The sequence below is a fragment of the Trichosurus vulpecula genome, chromosome 1 (genome assembly GCF_011100635.1).
Source record: "Trichosurus vulpecula isolate mTriVul1 chromosome 1, mTriVul1.pri, whole genome shotgun sequence".
NCBI lineage: Eukaryota > Metazoa > Chordata > Mammalia > Diprotodontia > Phalangeridae > Trichosurus > Trichosurus vulpecula.
This window is the reverse complement of record NC_050573.1, coordinates 66,385,681-66,403,302: the sequence shown is the minus strand read 5'-3', so window position 1 is coordinate 66,403,302 and position 17,622 is coordinate 66,385,681. Positions and strand designations below refer to the sequence as shown.

Here is a 17,622-nt window from a genome sequence, read left to right as displayed (position 1 = left end):
GAGGTTATGTGAATGGATAGGAGAAGACAGAAATAATAATACTATATGTATATACATATAATGTATACATGTACATATATCTATATATATCAAAGATAACGTTTACATAGCATTTTAGAGGTTGCAACATGGTTTATACATGGTAGCTCATTTGACCCTCACAGCAATCCTAGGAGGTAGGTGCTATTTTTATCCTCATTTTTCAGATTAGGAAACTGATGTATGGAGGGAGTTAAGTGACTTGCCCAAGCCAGCAAGTGTCTGAGGCAAGATTTGTACTCAGTTTTTCCTGACTTCAAGTCCTGTAAGCAATCCATCGTATCACCCAGCAGTGTATGAGCTATGTTGGGGAGGTAGACTAGACCAAACTTGGCGATTGATTGAATGTGCAGGTTGAAGGAATGGGAAGAGTGGCGGATGAGTTTAAGAATGTGAACTTGGGTGACTAGAAGAATGGTGGCATCTTCAACAGAAAACGGGAATGTTGGAAGAAAGTCAAGTTTGGGAGAAGGGGATGTGGGGGCTATGAATTCCATTTGAGAAAGAAAGCAGACAAAATTGACCATATGATTTCCTCCCTAGGGTTGCTCCCCAGTGCATATAGCAGTGGTCCCTAAGTCATGGATCCAGAAGCAGAGGAGACAGAAGTAATACTTTGGCCAGGCTCACAGGAATTGGGGAAACAAGGCATCTAGATGGTAGAGGGGATAGAGAGCTGTGCCTGGAGTTAGTAAGACCTGAATTCTAGTTTGCCTTTAGACACGTAGTAGCTGTGTGACTCTGGGCAAGTCACTTAACCTGTTAACCTCCGTTTCTGTAATTGTAAAATGGGAATAATGATAGTACCCACCTACCAGGATTGTTTTGAGGACCAAAAGAGGTAATATTTGTAAAGCACTGGAGTGCCTGGCACATAGTAGGTATTTTTAAAATGTTTCCTTCCTTACTCACTCCCCCAACTTCAATCCCAAGTGTTTGTATTTTTGTACAAGGTTTTAATGAGGTTATCTGGACAAAAACTCTGCATTACCTGTTGGCCAACTTTTTAAAGGTGAGTCTCTATGTACTAAGTTAAGTTAGTCCCAGGTCAACAGACCAATAGCTATCCCTGAATCACCAAACATATTTAAGCCTGTAACACCTATCAGACCGTGTACTCTGCTGGTAAAACCTTTGATGATCATGTATCACTTAGATGAAGAATTGAAGAAGGAGCAAATGTAAAGTGTTATTTTTGTTTTTTATTAACCTTACTCTCATCATCATTACTGTATTGGTCCCTTTATCTTTTTTGTTATAAATCACAGAATCTTATAGAATCTTAGTGTGACACCTGTGAAAGCTCTTTGTTAACATTCGATGTGATGTTAAATGTGGCATCGGTAGCAGCCCATACTAGTTTGTGTGTTGTCTTCTATAAGCCTACAGAAAGACAAGGAGACTTTAACTAGGAAAGGGAGGGAGGGAGAGAGAGAGAGAGAGAGAGAGAGCGAGAGAGAGAGAGAGAGAGAGAGAGAGAGAGAGAGAGAGAGAGAGAATTTTTCCAAAGGAGGTTTTATGCCAAAGCCATCAGTGCAGTGACATTGTTAAGGTCTCTGATGCATATTTCCATTTTGCAGGAAATCCTTTCTCGCTAGTATACATGCTTGAGTCTGTGGGGCTTCAAACAGTTAGAAAAGAAAGAAACCCCCACTGCATTCTGAATTCAACCCTATGGATCAATATAATGTATTATGTGGGATTATTACAATAGGAAAACAGAGCTCTTTCCACATTTGGGAAATTTCTTAGCTTGTTTTTGGCCCTCTATATTTACATTATTTTATCATGGAGACTGAGGAATCTATTTTCCAATAAATAATCTCTCTCCTTTACACTATATATCTTATACGTCCGTTGCATGTTGTCTCCCACATTAGAAAGTGACCTGGGACTGTTTTGTCCCCAGCACTTAGTACAGTGTCTGGAACATAATAGGTGCTTAATAAAAGCTTTTTGATGATGTTAATGAATAAATTCTTCAATTTTTAAAAAAGAAGAAAAAGGTGGAGGGAGATTAGGACCTGTGTCAGGATGTTGAAAGGTAGAAGAAAGTGACACAGAAATGGAAAAGTAAGAATGACTGCTGAACACTTGGAGCTCAGCAATCACTATGGATTTCTTCCTTGAAGAAGTGGGGTCAAAACCCTCTGAGGAGAAGGGACCTGCTTGTAGTCCAAGGAATTGTGCTGCAGCTCCAGAGCTGCTCTCAGCTGAGAGATCTTCAGAGTGGGCTAGAGGCAGAAGAGACAATAGTGGTGGTTGCTCTTTGCAAATGGTGTGTACTTGTTGTGTTTGTCCTTCACTTTTGAAGAGCAGCATGACATCAGGGAAATGATGATGTGACTTGCAGTTGACTTTTAATGAGGGAGGGCTGTGCAAAGTTACCACCCTCACTTTCTCCTCCAGAGTCATCTGGGTCCAGTGACCAGATATTCGTCAGGATGAGTGGAGATGGCCCAGGATGCAATGGGAGACCTTGTCCCTTTTAGGCTCAGGACTTTTTACTAAATCACTTAGAGTGAGGTAATGGCCATTCAATGAATAGACCACTTATGAAGTGAGTCAAAGGATAGCCCTTTTAATTAGATAAAAAGATAAAAAAATTCAAGCTGGGAGGTAAAGACCCTCAGGGTTGCTGTTCAGAAGAGAAACAGTTTCCACTGACATTCACTCTAAGGCAGGAGGACCCAAAATATAGCCATTAAGTGGAGCTTGGTCAGGGCCGTATTATGTTCCAATCTATGAGCTTCAGGGTAAACTGGGAGAAAGAAGAAACAAAGAAAGAAAGAGTGTGCTGGGAAACAGAGAGAGAGAGAAAGAGAAAGAGGGAGAGAGAGAGAGAGAGAGAGAGAGAGAGAGAGAGAGAGAGAGAGAGAGATTGAGAGAGAGAGAACAGAAGGAAAGGAAAGAGGAAAGGAGGAAAGAGAGAGAGAAAAAATCTAGCCAGTAAATCCCAAGTTAAGTGGGCAGCTTCGGGCCACCAAAATGTACCCTCCTTTGGAAAGGAGAAGGAGAGGGAGAAGACTAGCTGAGTTACCCAACTAGCTGGATCCTTTTAGAGGCAGCTCGGGTTGTGCATTTAACCAGTAACGAGAGGGAAGTCGGCTGTCTTCCAGGAAATACATACAGTCCTTTAAATACTTGAAAACAAGTGTCAAGTCCTCCTTAATTTTTCTCTCCTTCAAATTTCATAGATCTCATTTCTATCTATGAGTCCTCACAAGATATGGAGTTGAATGTTACCAAGCCCATTTCCTTTCTCTTGACCCTGACCTACTTATCCACATCTTTGCTAGAATAGGTCTCCACAATACTTAAGATGTGGTCTGAACAGAGGAGGGCACAGCAGGGTTATCACTTCCTCATTCCTGGTTCACAGTCTTCCACCCTAACTCAGGTCTTTATCTTAAGAGAGTATCAGTATGCATGATGATGCCCTTGAAACACAGTAACTTAACTTCTCAGTCTCCTGAATTCCTATGACTACTCCCCTCTCCACCTAAGGTACACATAAGGATGGACACCTTTTTGGTCTTGTGATCACTCAGAAGTGTTCTGTTTCTATGACAAAAACCTCTCATATTCCTATATTATATCATACCTTCCCATCATTCTGTCTCCCAATGCTTCATCCTCACTGGGGGCCTTGAATGGGTCCATCTCTTAATATTCTCTCAGGCTCTCATCCTTGCTTTAACTTAGTTTTTGTCTCTTCCCAATCTTGAACCTATAGTTAACCAGTTGAACTTTATACTGTCCTCTCCTCCCCAACCCCTTGCCCACTTACTGTTTTGGCACTCTTACCTGGCCCCAACCTTTTGTTTCATCTTCCTAATCTTCTATTTTGTCCTGCATATCCATTGGGTGATTTCTCAGTTCTATTATTTCCTGGGTTTGTTCTTCACTTTTGTTTTTGTTAGTGACTGCTATTTGCTTGACTTTATTTATTCCAGTTCATTTTGGTTTCATACACATGCTTTCTCCTAGGATATAATATTGCAGTTTTTCTAATTACCGCTTCATCTCTTACTGAGTATTTTAAAAAAAAACTTCATTAGAGCACATTTTAAATTCTTTTCATACACTTATTATCCAATTTAACTGTTTATAGCAATCCAGACAAATAGTTGTCTATTTGAAGGTCTCAAGGATTTGAATATACAACTCCATTGTTGGATGACTCTCATTGTTAGGAAGTTTTCTGCCAGGATTTCCTGCCCCACAGGGAGCTGAGCTGTTCAGGGATTGGAAAGATAATTTTATGATTTTACTAATGAAGAGCTGAGGGCATTCAGCCTCTAAGGCCCAGAAACTGTAAGTATTTCTCCTGTTGTCCTGACTGCCCAGGCTCAAAAATCACCTGTTCCAGGCCAGGAAAGAGCCTACTTTTGCCTTCCAGAGACACTAGTCACCATGTCTGAGGCCACTGCCTCACCGTTCCTTGGAGTGACTGCTGCTGCCTTCCTTGTCCTTCCTGCCAATGATCCAAGACAGCAAAAGAATCAGGCAAACTGGTTTTCCCTGTGATGTAAGTGCTACTGGGGAGCAGGTGGAAAATGAGAAGAGGAGAAATAAAGGATAGGGGATGGAGTCTGTTGTTCCTCAGAAATTCAGGGAGACTATTCCAAGTCCAGTCCTGACAAAATCATGGCCGAACCCAGACCAGAGCCCAGCTCCATCTGACCTAGCCCTGAGTCTAGCTGAAAGTTCAGATCCTAAAACGGAGCCCAGCTGTACCCGATGGAAGGTGAGAGGGCAGAACAGTACAATGGGAAGAGTCCTGGACTCAGAGGCAAGCCCTAGCCCTACCACTGATTGGCTCTAGGACTTTAGACATATTGCTTCTCTTCTCTGGGCCTTAGTCATAAATGAGGATGATGCCTGCTGGGATTTAAAGGGACTTCACAGAAGAACCAGATGAGTCATTCAATTCCAAAAGCAATAGGTCTTTTCTGCTTTACAGTGTTTCTGTCAGCATCAAATAAGACCATATCTGTGGAAGCTTTTGTTAACTATATATAGTAACAGAAAGAAATTTTTGGAATGATTGTAATAGAAATCAGAGTCCAGCATGGCCCAGACCATCTTGACCAGTTTCAATCCATACGCCAGGCCAGGGCTCAGATCAACCAAACCTCAGCTATCCAAAGTGGAGCCCAATGAGAACAGAGAGGTCACTCATATTTCCCCTAGTGGCAGAGTCCTATGGCCCTGGATAGGTCTTTCCATGCTGACCATAGGGGCCTCCTCCAAAAACCTGTATCTGTACAGAACTAGGACAATTCATTCAGTTTGATCTCCAAGTTGTCCTCAGGGGCTGTCTCCAAACCAATTATTCAATCTCATTCAGCAACATTTATCAAACACCTATTACTTGTTAGGGACCTCTTTACAAAGTAAAATAAGAACCAGTTCCTGCCTTCAAGGAGCTTATATTCTACTGGAGAGATACTATATTTTCACTCATTATATTAAATCGGCATATGAATTATAAGTCTTTAGCATACCTTGTGGAACTACCAGATTTTTTTATATTCAATGTGGGCAGTTCATTGCAGTGATTTCCACATCTCTCCAATTCACTCCTCCATTCTTTCTTTATTCTTTCTCCTCCCCTGACCCTTTGCTCCTTCAGTCTTTCCTCTTTCCTCTGCTTTTATGCTTTAGTTGAAAGCTAGACTTAATGATTTCTGAGATCCCTTTCAATTTTAATAATTTACAACTTCTGAATGAACTGCCTTGTCAGGTGTGATTTCCTGGCCATTGGTGGTGTTTAGGCTAAAGCTTCATTCATAGTTGTTGGAAATGTCACAGGGGATCTTTGCTCTAGGTGAGCTTGAACAGAACAGTTCCTCAGTATCTTCCAGCTTTGCTTTTATATTCTCTTATATTATCCTTTCCATTTCACTTTCTTTAATTCCACCTTTCTTCCTTACTCTCCCACTTCTCTCTGTGTCTATTTTGCCTTTGTAAGAGACACACAAGAATTAGCACATCAAAATCATTGACTAGAGTCCTACAGTGTGCATGTTCCCTTAAGTATTGGTACTAGATGGTTTCATGTTATATAATATGGCCATGGGGTGAACTAGTGGCTCTGAGGGTTTTCAATTAGTCATTGGTGTCATCTGTTCACAAGGTGGAAAAGCTAAGTAGTGTGCACCTACACTAAAGTCCTGTAGCCAGAGCACTTATGGGCACTGCTGAGACCTAGCATGTGAACATCCCCTTATGTAGCTGAATGTAAAGGTGTAGGATGTGGAAGTCAAGCATATTGATGAGCTGGGAAGCCAGGGAAACTGAGGAAACACCAACATATGTATTGAAGTCACTAAGTTTATGGGCAGGGTTTGGGTTGGGGAGGAAGATTCTAAGCCAAATACTGAAGAAACTCAGTGAGGCAGAAAACATTCATTCAACCTTACTTGGGTGTCTTTCTTGGGCTCTGGCATGTGCACATGTGTGTGTGTGTGTGTGTGTGTGTGTGTGTGTGTGTGTATGTGCAAATAAGGAGAGACACACCCTAATCAGTGAGGTTTTCCAAGGATTTGCCATTGTAGCCATGCCCTTTGAAGGTCCCTGAACCTGCCTTAGTTTTCCACTGTATACCAATAAGTTTTCCTTTCCCTGTTTCCCTAAATCCCCCATCTGCTGCCTTCTGTATCCCCTCTAAAGGTAGAACAATACAGTCTAGCTTTCAGAGCTCAGAGCTGTCCCCTTGGGAAAGTGCTAATAGAGCTCAGTTCTCAGCAGCCTGTGCCCCTGTCCATAGTGCTAACACATGGGATTTTAAAATAGAAAATGGTCAGATCTAGAAGGGGCCTCAGAGACTATATGGTATATAATGAGGAACAGGAAAGAAAATGGTGAAGGGATTTGTTAAGATCAAATTGATAATAACCTGAGAGGCTTTTGACTCCTGATTCAGAGCTTTCTTTATTAAGCTTGTCTCAGGCTCCAGTTCTCTGTCTCACCACCATTCCAGTGGAAACATTGACTGTGGCTAATTGTATAAGCACTTATGTTTAATTAATTCTAACCACTCCATCTAGATTCCTTCTAACTATAGTAAATATATCACTCTGGCCTGCCTTCCAACCTCTAGTTTCTTTAATGTCTATTATCTATCATTATTACATTGGGATCAAGTTCCTCCCCTTGTTGTCTCTCCTCAGTGTCCCTGTACTTTTGCCCAACCTTATGAACCTAGGGTGAGATGATTTCAGGTGGTCTGTGTACTTGGATAGGCAGAATATTAAATCATGTTTCACTAATCTCTAATAGAATTGAGCATTTCTTTTAATTCTTTTAAAATGTTACTTTGAGATGGGGTTCATAGGTTTCACTGGACTGCCAAGGGGGTCCAGGACACAAGAAAGCTCAAATACTTCTGTCATAGACCCTTGAACCACCTTCTCCTCATCTTTGGTCTTTTCATCTTGTTTGCCACATCTTTGGCAATCCTCTCAATGATAATCACTCCTGTGATCCAGAAGGAAGAATTATCTTCCCAGTTCTACTTCTAATCTTCTCCTTTTACTGCTAAGGAAACTGAGCCCCTGAGAAGTTAAAGGACTTATTCGGGGTCACAAAATGCAGCTCGGTGATGCAGTGGGTAGAGCGGCAGGCCCGGAGTCAGGAAGACTCATCTTCCTATGTTCAAAATCTGGCCTTAGACACTTAATAGCTGAGTGACCCTGGGCAAGTCATTTAACCCCATTTGTCTAAGTTTCCTCATTTGTAAAATGAGCTGGAGAAGGAAAGGGCAAACCATTTCAGTATCTCTGCCAAGAAAACCCCAAATGGAGTCATGAAGAGTCATGTGATTGAAAACAACTGAACAACAAAAAGGTCCCAAAGTAAGATAAGTTTACATTTGAAAATAGGACCTTCTGCCATTAAATCACCAAATCATAGCATCACAGAATTTTTAAAGTTGGAAGGGATGTCAGAATTTTTCTAGTCTAACACGAGAGCCTAAATCTATTCAAGAAGTGCTCATTTATCATCTGTTTAAAGACTTCCAGTGTGGGATTTTACCTGGGTCTTTAGACAGAGTGGAGGACGGAGAACATTCCAGGCATAGGGTACAGCCAGAGAAAATGTACAGAATTGAGAGATGGAGTGTCTTGTTTGTGGAACAGCCAGTCCCACTGGATTGAAGAGTACCTGATGAGAAGTAAAGTGTAAGAAGACTGGAAAGAGGTATGTGTAAGGAGAAGGTGAGGGGTATTTAGATTATGGCAGTATTTGAATGCCAAACAGAGGATTTGTATTTGCCTCAGAGGCAGTAGTTTGCCACTGGAATTTGTTGAGTGTGATTGGCTAAGGGTTGAGGTGAGGGTAAGGTGTGTGACTTAGTTGGACCTGTGTTTTAGGAAAATCACTTTAGTGGCTGGATGGAGGATAGGCTAGAGTTTGGAGATACTTGAGGCAGACTGAACCACTGGCAGGCTAATGCAGTAGTCTTGGTGTGAGGTGGTGAGGGCCCTGCATTAGAATAATGGTGTCAGAAGCAGTGTCCAGTCATCCTGATCTATATCTCAGTATTGGACCCAGATGGCTCAGGAGGAGAAAGTGAGGCTGGAGACTTTACACAGCCCTCCCACACCTAAACCCAATTCACTTGCATGTCATGATATCACCTCCCTGGTGTCATGGTCCTCTTCAAAAATTAAGGACAAACAAGAAGTCCAGTGTGCGAAAACCCAGTACCTCTGCAAACCACCAATTTTGCATGTGGATAGCTCTAATGGAGAATTTTTCCTGACACCAAGCCTTTCTGCAAAGTCTATCCAGGCCTTCCCATTCTGCCCCCTGGGAGCAAATAGATCATGTCTTACCTTCTTCCTCCCCAAAGCCCTTCAAATACTTCTCCCCTTTGAGCCTTTAGTTTTTCAGACTAAACATCCTAAGTTCTCACAATAAATCCTTCTATGTCATGGACTCAAGGTTCTTTACAGCCCCAGGGAAGGCAGTCCTCTTGTCTCTCTCCAGCTTATCAAGATCCTTTTGAAATGGTAGCCATAGCTGACTTGATACTGAGAACATGGTGTGACCTGGAAACAATATAGAAGGGTTATCATCACTTTATTCTTGGAAGCTAGGCTTCTACTAGTGCAGCACTAAAGTGCTGGAAGGTTTTTCCCTCTTGACTCATATTGTTGTTTTTTTCTTTTTTCTTTTCCCATTGGGTGCATGGGAGGAGAGTTTTCAAAGAGAGAAAATAAATGGTTATCAATTGAAAAACTTCAAAAATGGATAAAACATCTTATGTTTAGTTACTAGGTGGCTAGTTTATAGATCCCATTATGCTATAATATGTATACATATATAGCTCCTATATAGCCACTATATTGCTCCTACTCATCACAAAAAGGTGTTGTGGTGGTCATACTTCATTCACCCTGGCAGTTATATGCATCCATTTCCCCTGCCCTGAGGAAATTTTGAGGAAATCCTGAGCTTTTTATGATATGGAGTAGATAACCTTCTATCCCACAGTTCTAGCTCTTTCTGTGGGGTAGCATCAACTTAATTTATAGGAGGTGTGGATTATTGAAATAATTAGAATCAATTCTTGAATATCAACCTCTCAAAAATTCCCCCTTTTCCTTGATCTCATGTCTCACTGAGCCTTAGTCGTGTGACCTTGGCAGACTGAATCTAACTCAACAGATGAAGAGATGTAAGAAACCTCTCTGTATTTTATAGTTTACTCTTAGAATAGAACCAATGAAAGCAAATAAACAATATGTGATAATAAAACAATAAAATGGCTGTATCAAGACAGCTTCTTCTAGACCCCAGTATTTCGGAGATATTATTCCAGGTGTCAGCACCTAAAGCACACAGGCATGACCATGTCACTGCACTTTCCCCAAACCCCACCAGCACCTTAGTAAATTCCAGTGGCTCCATATTATTTCTAGAGTTAAATATAAGATCCTTTGCCTGACACAGGTAGGCAGTTAATACATTTTTATTGACTAATTGAATGACCAGATACTTCCAAATCATGAATTCTGGGAAATGAACCAGTTATTTTGCTTAATTCTAATGATTACTTGATTGAGTGGGCAAAACAGTACAGTTAATCAAAGAGAGTTGGAAACTCATGCATCCACCAGGGCCTTTCTACTAATCACTTGGAAGGCTTATTAGCCCTCCAAGAACTTTGGATCTAGAATATCTCCAAATTCCCAAAACCTCTCTTAGAGATTATTGGTAGAGTGTTCTTATTTTATTTTTCTCAATTGTATGTATAAACAAATTTTATCATTTGTTTTTTAAAAAATAGTTTTTGAGTTCCAAATTCCCTCCCTCCCCCATCCTTGAGAAGGGAAGTACTTTAATATAGATTTACACGTGCAGTCATGCAAAACATATTTCCATATTAGCCATGCTGCAAAAGAAAACATAGAGAAAAAAAACAACTCAACAAGAAAATAATGGAAGTAAAAATGAGTGCTTTGATATGAACTCAGATTCCCTCTGCTCCTTTTCTGGAAGTTTGTAGCATTTTTTCATCATAAGTTCTTAGAAATTGTCTTGGATCGTGGTATTGCTGAGAATAGGAAAGTCATTCACAATTCATCATTGTACAGTATTTTTGTTATTCTTTACAATGATCTGCTGGCTCTGCTCACTTAATTTTGCATCAGTTTATATAAATATCCCCAGGTTGTTTTTTATGAAACCACCCTGCTTATCATTTCTTATGGCACAATAGTGTTCCATCACAATCATGTATCACAACTTGTTCAGCCATTCCCCAGTTGATGGGTAGCCCTTCAATTGCCAATTTTTTGCCCCCACAAAAAGAGCTGCCATAAATATTTTTGTACCTTTTCCTTTTTCTTTGATCTCTTTGAGATACAGACCAAGTAGTGGTATTACTGGGTCAAAGGGTATGCACAGTTTTATAGCCCTTTGGGCATAGTTGCAGATTGCTCTTCAAAATGCTTGGAGCAGTCCACAACTCTACCAAGAATGTATTAGTGTCCTAGTTTTAGCACATTCCCTCCAGCATTTGTCATTTTCCTTTTCTGTCATGTCAGTCAATATGATAGGTATGAGGGGGTACTTCAGAGTTGTTTTAATTTGCCTTTCTCTAATCGATAGTGACTTAGAACATTTTTTTATGAGTATAAATAGCTCTGATTTTTTCTGAAAACTGATTGTTCATATACTTTGACTATTTCTCAATTGGCGAAATGACTTGCATTCTTATGAATTTACTCAGTTCTCTATATAGTGGAGAAATATATATGTTATCTATCAAATAAATTTTTATATAATTTATATTTTGATAATTTATATTTATAATTTATACTTATATTTTTATGTAATTAAATAATTTATATAATTATCACATACAGATAGGTTTCTTACATCTCTTCATCTGTTGAGTTGGATTCAGTATGCCAAGGTCACATGACTAAGGGTCAGTGAGACATGAGATCGAGGCAAAGGCAGAATTTTTGAGATGTTTATATAAATTTTTATGTTATATTTTGAGAGGTTATATGTATTTTTTAAAAATATAAAATTTTAATTTGTATAAATTTTTATATATAAATATATATGTTTCTCTGTCAGAGAAGCTTGTAAAATTTCCCCTTTAGTTTTATACTTTCCTTCGAGTCTTGATTGCATTGATTTTATTTGTGCAAATCCTTTTAAATTTAGTATAATCCAATTTTTCAGTTTTATATCCCCTAATGCTCTCTATCTATTCTTTGATCATAAATTCTTTCCTTACCTGTAGATCTGATAGGTAAAGTATTCCATGCTCCCCTCATCTGCTAATGATATCACCCTTTATTTCTAAATCATGTACCCATTTTGACCTTATTCTTAGTACATGGTGTGAGATATTTGTCTATGCCTAGTACCTGCCAAAGTACTTTCAAGTTTTCTCAACAATATTTATCAAATAGTGAGTTCTTTCCCCTAAAGCTTGGATCTTTTGCTGTATCAGACACTAGATTACTATGGTCTTTTACTACTGTGTATCATGTATCTAATCTATCGTACTGATCCACCACTCTATTTCATAGGCAGTACCAGATTTTTTTGATTACTACTTTGTAATGTTTGTACAAGTTTGAGGTCTGGCACTGCTAGTCTACTTTTTTTCTCATTTCTCTCATTGATTTCATTGATATTCTTGACCTTTTCTTCTTTCAGATGAATTTTGTTATTATCTTTTCTAGCTCTGTACAATTATTAGAGATTTAAAAAGATTTCTTACCTTGTAAAGATGCTAGGTGTTTGGATAAGAGTGGTATTGGCTTTAATTAGGTATTGCAAAACTAATCCTGGACACCAAGAACCACAACAGAAATAAACTACTCTGAATTTTTATTTTCTGTCTTTCAAAGACAGTTTTTATTGCTCTGCCGCACTGTGGCAGAAAGTGCCACTGATTGATTACAAATGTAGCCCCAGTTCCAAAGCTCATCGGTGTGGGACATTCTCATTACTGGTGGAGGTGAATGTTCTGCCCTACGTGAGAGGCAGAGTGGAGTTGGTGATAGTGAGAAAGCTTTAGTCTTTGAGTTCTTTAGGCTTCAAGTCACTCTGGGTACTTCTGGGTTCCAGCTTTGAGAGGGAAGATGGTTCAGACCAACTTCAATTCAGGATACTGAAGGAAAAGTTTCTGGGAAGACATGATGGAGACTGCCAACTCTTCTCATGTCTTCCCAGAATCTTTTTCTTTAGCAACCTGACATAGGGTTGTTCTGAACTAGGTTCCCTTTGGAAGCTGGCAGCCAGAAGTGCCCAGAATGACTTGAAGCCCTAAGAGAACTCAAAGAAGGTTGAAGTTCTCTTGCCACCTCTACTCTGCTCCTCACACAGGTCAGGGCATTCATCTGTACCAAAAAGGAGACAGTCTCATGTCAACAGGCTTTTGAACTGGGGTTACATAAGCAAGTTCATTCTTCCATTTGTCCATCCATCCATCCATCTATCTATCTGTCTATCTATCTATCTATCTATCTATCTATCTATCTATCTATCTATCTATCTATGTATCTATCATCCCATTGCATCCTGGGCCACCTCCAGTCATCATGATGAATACATGGCCACTGGACCCAGAAGGCTCAGGAGGAGAAAGTGAGGTTGTTGATTTTGCACAGCCTTCCATCACTCAAATTCAACTGCAAGTCATGTCATCAACTCCCTGACATCATAATCCTCTTCAAGAATGAAAGACAAACATAACAGCAATGTCTATCATCTATTTAAACATTAAAAATTGGGATAGGGATTTCACCTTCCTTGCACCCATCATCTTAGAAAATTTCCTGCAGCACTTAGAAGTTAATTGATTTTCCTGGGGTCTCAGAAGCACATTAAAAACAATTAAGTTGTAAAGTCAAGTCATGTAAACTGGATCACAAGCAGTCATTAAGAGTAATAAAAAGAACATTCCATATGAGGAAAGAGATAGGCAGCATATGTAGCTCCTAGGCTTATAGTCTTAGAGCTGGAAAGGACTCAAGAGCCCATCTAATCCAAACTCCTCCTTTTGCAAATGAACAAACTGAGCCCTAAATAGATTAACTGAATCATCCTAGGTCTGAAAGGCAGTAAGTACAGAGTTGGGATTTTAGACCAGGTCTTTTGATTCCAAACCCAGTGCTCTGCCTATTGCACCTGCCTCTCACAGGTAGGGTGGGGTACCATCTGATTAGAAGGAACCACCTGGTCCTACCCCTGTAGTAGATGAGGAAACTGAAGCTCAGAGAGTGGACATGATGTGTCCAAGGCTGCACAGTAAGTAGCAGAACTGGGACCTCAATTCAGAGGATTCCTAATTAATGTTCTGGATTCTTTCCTTTATGTGAAGTATGTCTGCATTTCCTATTTCATGTTCTTCTCTCATCTCTTTCTTGGCAGACACATTACCCACATGGGACCAGCCAACCAAACACATGTCTCTGAATTCCTCCTCCTGGGACTTTCTGGAAGCCAGAGCAGCAGCGGCCTCTCTTTGGGCTGTTCCTGGGCATGTACATGGTCACTTTGTTTGGAAATCTGCTTATCATGCTGGCTGTTGGCTCTGACTCCCACCTCCACACCCCCATGTACTTCTTCATTTCTAATCTGTCCTTGATGGATCTTTGTCTGGTGTCCACCACAGTCCCCAAGATGCTGGCCAACATCCTGACACACAGTAAGGCCATCTCCTATGCTGGCTGCCTCACCCAGATATTTTTTTTTCTATGTTTTTGCTTGTATGGACAACTTCCTTCTCTCTGTGATGGCTTATGATCGGTTTGTGGCCATTTGTCACCCTCTGCGCTATGTGGCCATCATGAATCCACAGCTTTGTGGCCTGTTGGTTCTGATTTCCTGTGTTCTTAGTCTTTTAATTTCTCTCCTTCACAGTCTCATGACAATGCAGCTATCTTTTTGTAAAGATCATGAAATCCCATATTTCTTCTGTGATCTTACTCAGGTTCTGAAGCTCTCTTGTTCTGACATCCTCATCAACAACATTTTGGTTTATTTTACAACTGGCCTGCTGGGTATTGTTTCTGTCACAGGAATTCTTACTTCTTATACACAGATCTGTTGTTCTATTTTGAAAATCCCATCTGCGGAGGGGAAGTATAAAGCCTTTTTTACCTGTGGTTCTCACCTCTGTGTTGTTTCATTATTCTATGGCACAGTTTTTGGAGTATACATGACCTCCTCAGCTACCCACTCCTCCTGGAAGAGCATAGTTGCCTCAGTGATGTATGCTGTGGTAACCCCCATGTTGAACCCCTTCATCTATAGCCTGAGGAACAAGGACATAAAGGGTGCCTTGAAAAAATTCATTAGCAGATCACCTTCCTCTCAGTGATGGGCCATAGCCCTGGACCTAGGTATATGACTTTGGTAACTGATACCAAATACCCAGTAGTGAGAATCTTGGATTCTAAATGTGAGGTTCAGGGCTCCCAAGGGTCACTTTCTTTGGACTGACTCTTATCTTTTCGATTGTAGATAAGTAATCTTCTGTTTCCTGGCCTCTATTCCCTGTCAGTTCAATGGCAATGACTTCTGGCTTTATTTATTTCACTTCATCAGAACTTAATCTTTTTTTTTTTTTTTACCAAAGAGCTCTGGATATTAATTCTCATTATCTGCGTTTTTGTTATTGTTCCAGCACTTTAAACCATGTGCTCTTGGCAAATCAAAAACTTTCAGAGATTCAGTTTCTTTATCTGTTGAAATGAGAATTATAATTCCCCATCAAAGCTTTTAAAATATTCCTTCTGTTAATAGTGCATATTTGAAAATGCATCATGAAGGATTGTTTGTAGGAATGGATGCAATTGTGTTTAAGGTCCTCTTTTAATATATGTATGAGTAGTACATGAAGAAAGAAAATAACCAATAGTCCTTGTTCTCAAAGAATTTATATTCTATGGGGGCAGGATATAATATTTTTTAAGATAAGTGAATGTGCTGAGTGTCAGAGAAGACTAAGAAATAGGGAGATAAGGGAAGACTTTCAGTGTCAGGTAGTGCAAGAGCTGAGTCTTGAAGGATGGAAAGTTTTATAAAAGCTCCAGATGAGAAGGAATGCATTCTGAATGCATCGGACAGGTGCAGAAATCAGAGATGGAGTGCTGAGTTTTGGGAATAGTTAGTAGACCGGTTTGCCTGGAATACAGAATACTTGAAGGACTATAATGTGAAATGTCTGCAAAGGTAAAGTTGGAGCCAGACTGTGAGGGAGATTCAATGCCAAAGAATTTTTTATTTTATTGAATGGGCACTAAGGTTCTCCTAAAGCTTCCAATATAAGAGAATGGCATAGTCACAGGGGTACAAATTTGGAGGTAGAAGGACCCTTCAAGTTACAATGTATGCTTTAAGAAGATGATTTTGCCAGATTTGTGGAGGATGAATTTGGGTGGGGGGACTCAAACCAGAGGACTAATCTGGAGGTCCAGGGTAGTAGGGGTATGGGACTGAATGGAGGCTATGTGAATGGATAGAAGAGGATAAAATAATAATATTTGTGTATAAATATATGCATAAAATATATGTACATGTGCACACACATATACATATATAAAGATACAAGTTAATATTTATATAGAATTTTTTAGGGGTTGCCACGTGCTTTATATATGCTAGCTCATTTGACCCTCACAGCAATTCTGGGAGGTCGGTGTTATTATTATCCTCATTTTGCAGATTAGGAAACTGAGGCACAGTGGCAGTTAAGTGACTTGTCAAGGGTCACGCAGCCAGCAAGTTTCTGAGGCATGATTTGTACTGAGTTCTTCCTGACTCCAAGTCCTGTAAGCAATCCATTGTATCAGTCAGCAGTGTATGAACTATGTTGGGGAGGTAGACTAGGCCAGACTTGGCAACTGATTGAATGGTGGGGGGTTGAAGGATTGGGAAGAGTGGAGGATGAGTCTGAGAATGTGAACTTGGGTGACTAGAAGAATGGAGGTACCCTCAACAGAAAACGGGAATGTTGGAGGAAAGTCAAATCTGAGAGAAGGGGATGTGGTGGCTATGAATTCCATTTGGGAAAGAAAGGAGAGTAAATTGACCATGTGATTTCCTCCCTGGGGTTGCTTCCCAGTGCATATAGCAGTGGTCCCTAAGTCATGGATCCAGAAGCAGAGGAGATAACAGTAATACTTTGGCCAGGCCCCCAGGAATTGGGAAAACAAGGGCATCTAGATGGTTCAGGGAATAGAGATCTGTGCCTGGAGTTAGTAAGACCTGAATTCAAATTTGCCTTCAGACCCTTACCAGCTGTGTGACTCTGGTAAAATCACTTAACCTGCCAGCTTCAGTTTTCTTAATGGTAAAATGGGAATAATGATAGCATCTACCTCCCGGCATTGTTGTGAGTATCAGATGAGGTAATATTTGTAAAGCACTGGAGGCATTTAATCAATATTTCCTTCCTTCTTCACTCCCCCAACTTCAATCCCAGGCCTTTGTATTTTTGTACATGGTTTTAATGAGGTTATCTGGACAAAAACTCTTCATTACCTGTTGGCTAACTTTTTAAAGGTGATTCTCTGTGCGCTAAGTTAAGTTAGTCCCAGGTCAAAAGATCGATAGCTATCCCTGAATCATCAAACGTATTTAAGCCTGTAACACCTATCAGATCGTGAACTCTGCTGGTAAAACCCTTGATGATCATGTGTCACTTAGATGAAGAATTGAAGAAGGAACAAATGTAAAGTGTTATTTTCATTTTTATTAACTTTACTGTCATTATCTTCATTGTATTGGACCCTTTATCTTTTTCCTTAAAAATTACAGAATCTTATAGAATCTTAGTGTGACACCTGTGCAAGCTCTTTGTGAACATTCTATGTGATGTTAAATGTGGCATCGGTAGCAGCCCATACTAGTTTGTGTGTTGTCTTCTGTAAGCTTACATAAAGATAAGATGACTTTATTAACAAGATGAGAGAGAGAGAGGGAGAGAGGGAGGGAGGGAGAGAGGGAGAGAGGGAGAGAGAGAGGGAAAGAGAGAGGGAGAGAGAGAGAGAGAGAGAGAGAGAGACAGAGAGAGAGAGAGACAGAGAGAGAGAA

General features: G+C 40.1%; 1 pseudogene; it reads left to right on the top strand.

The window, feature by feature from the left end:
- The first annotated feature begins 13,966 nt into the window (after positions 1 to 13,966).
- On the top strand, positions 13,967 to 14,905 carry LOC118828001 (annotated as a pseudogene).
- The last annotated feature ends 2,717 nt before the right edge of the window (positions 14,906 to 17,622 follow it).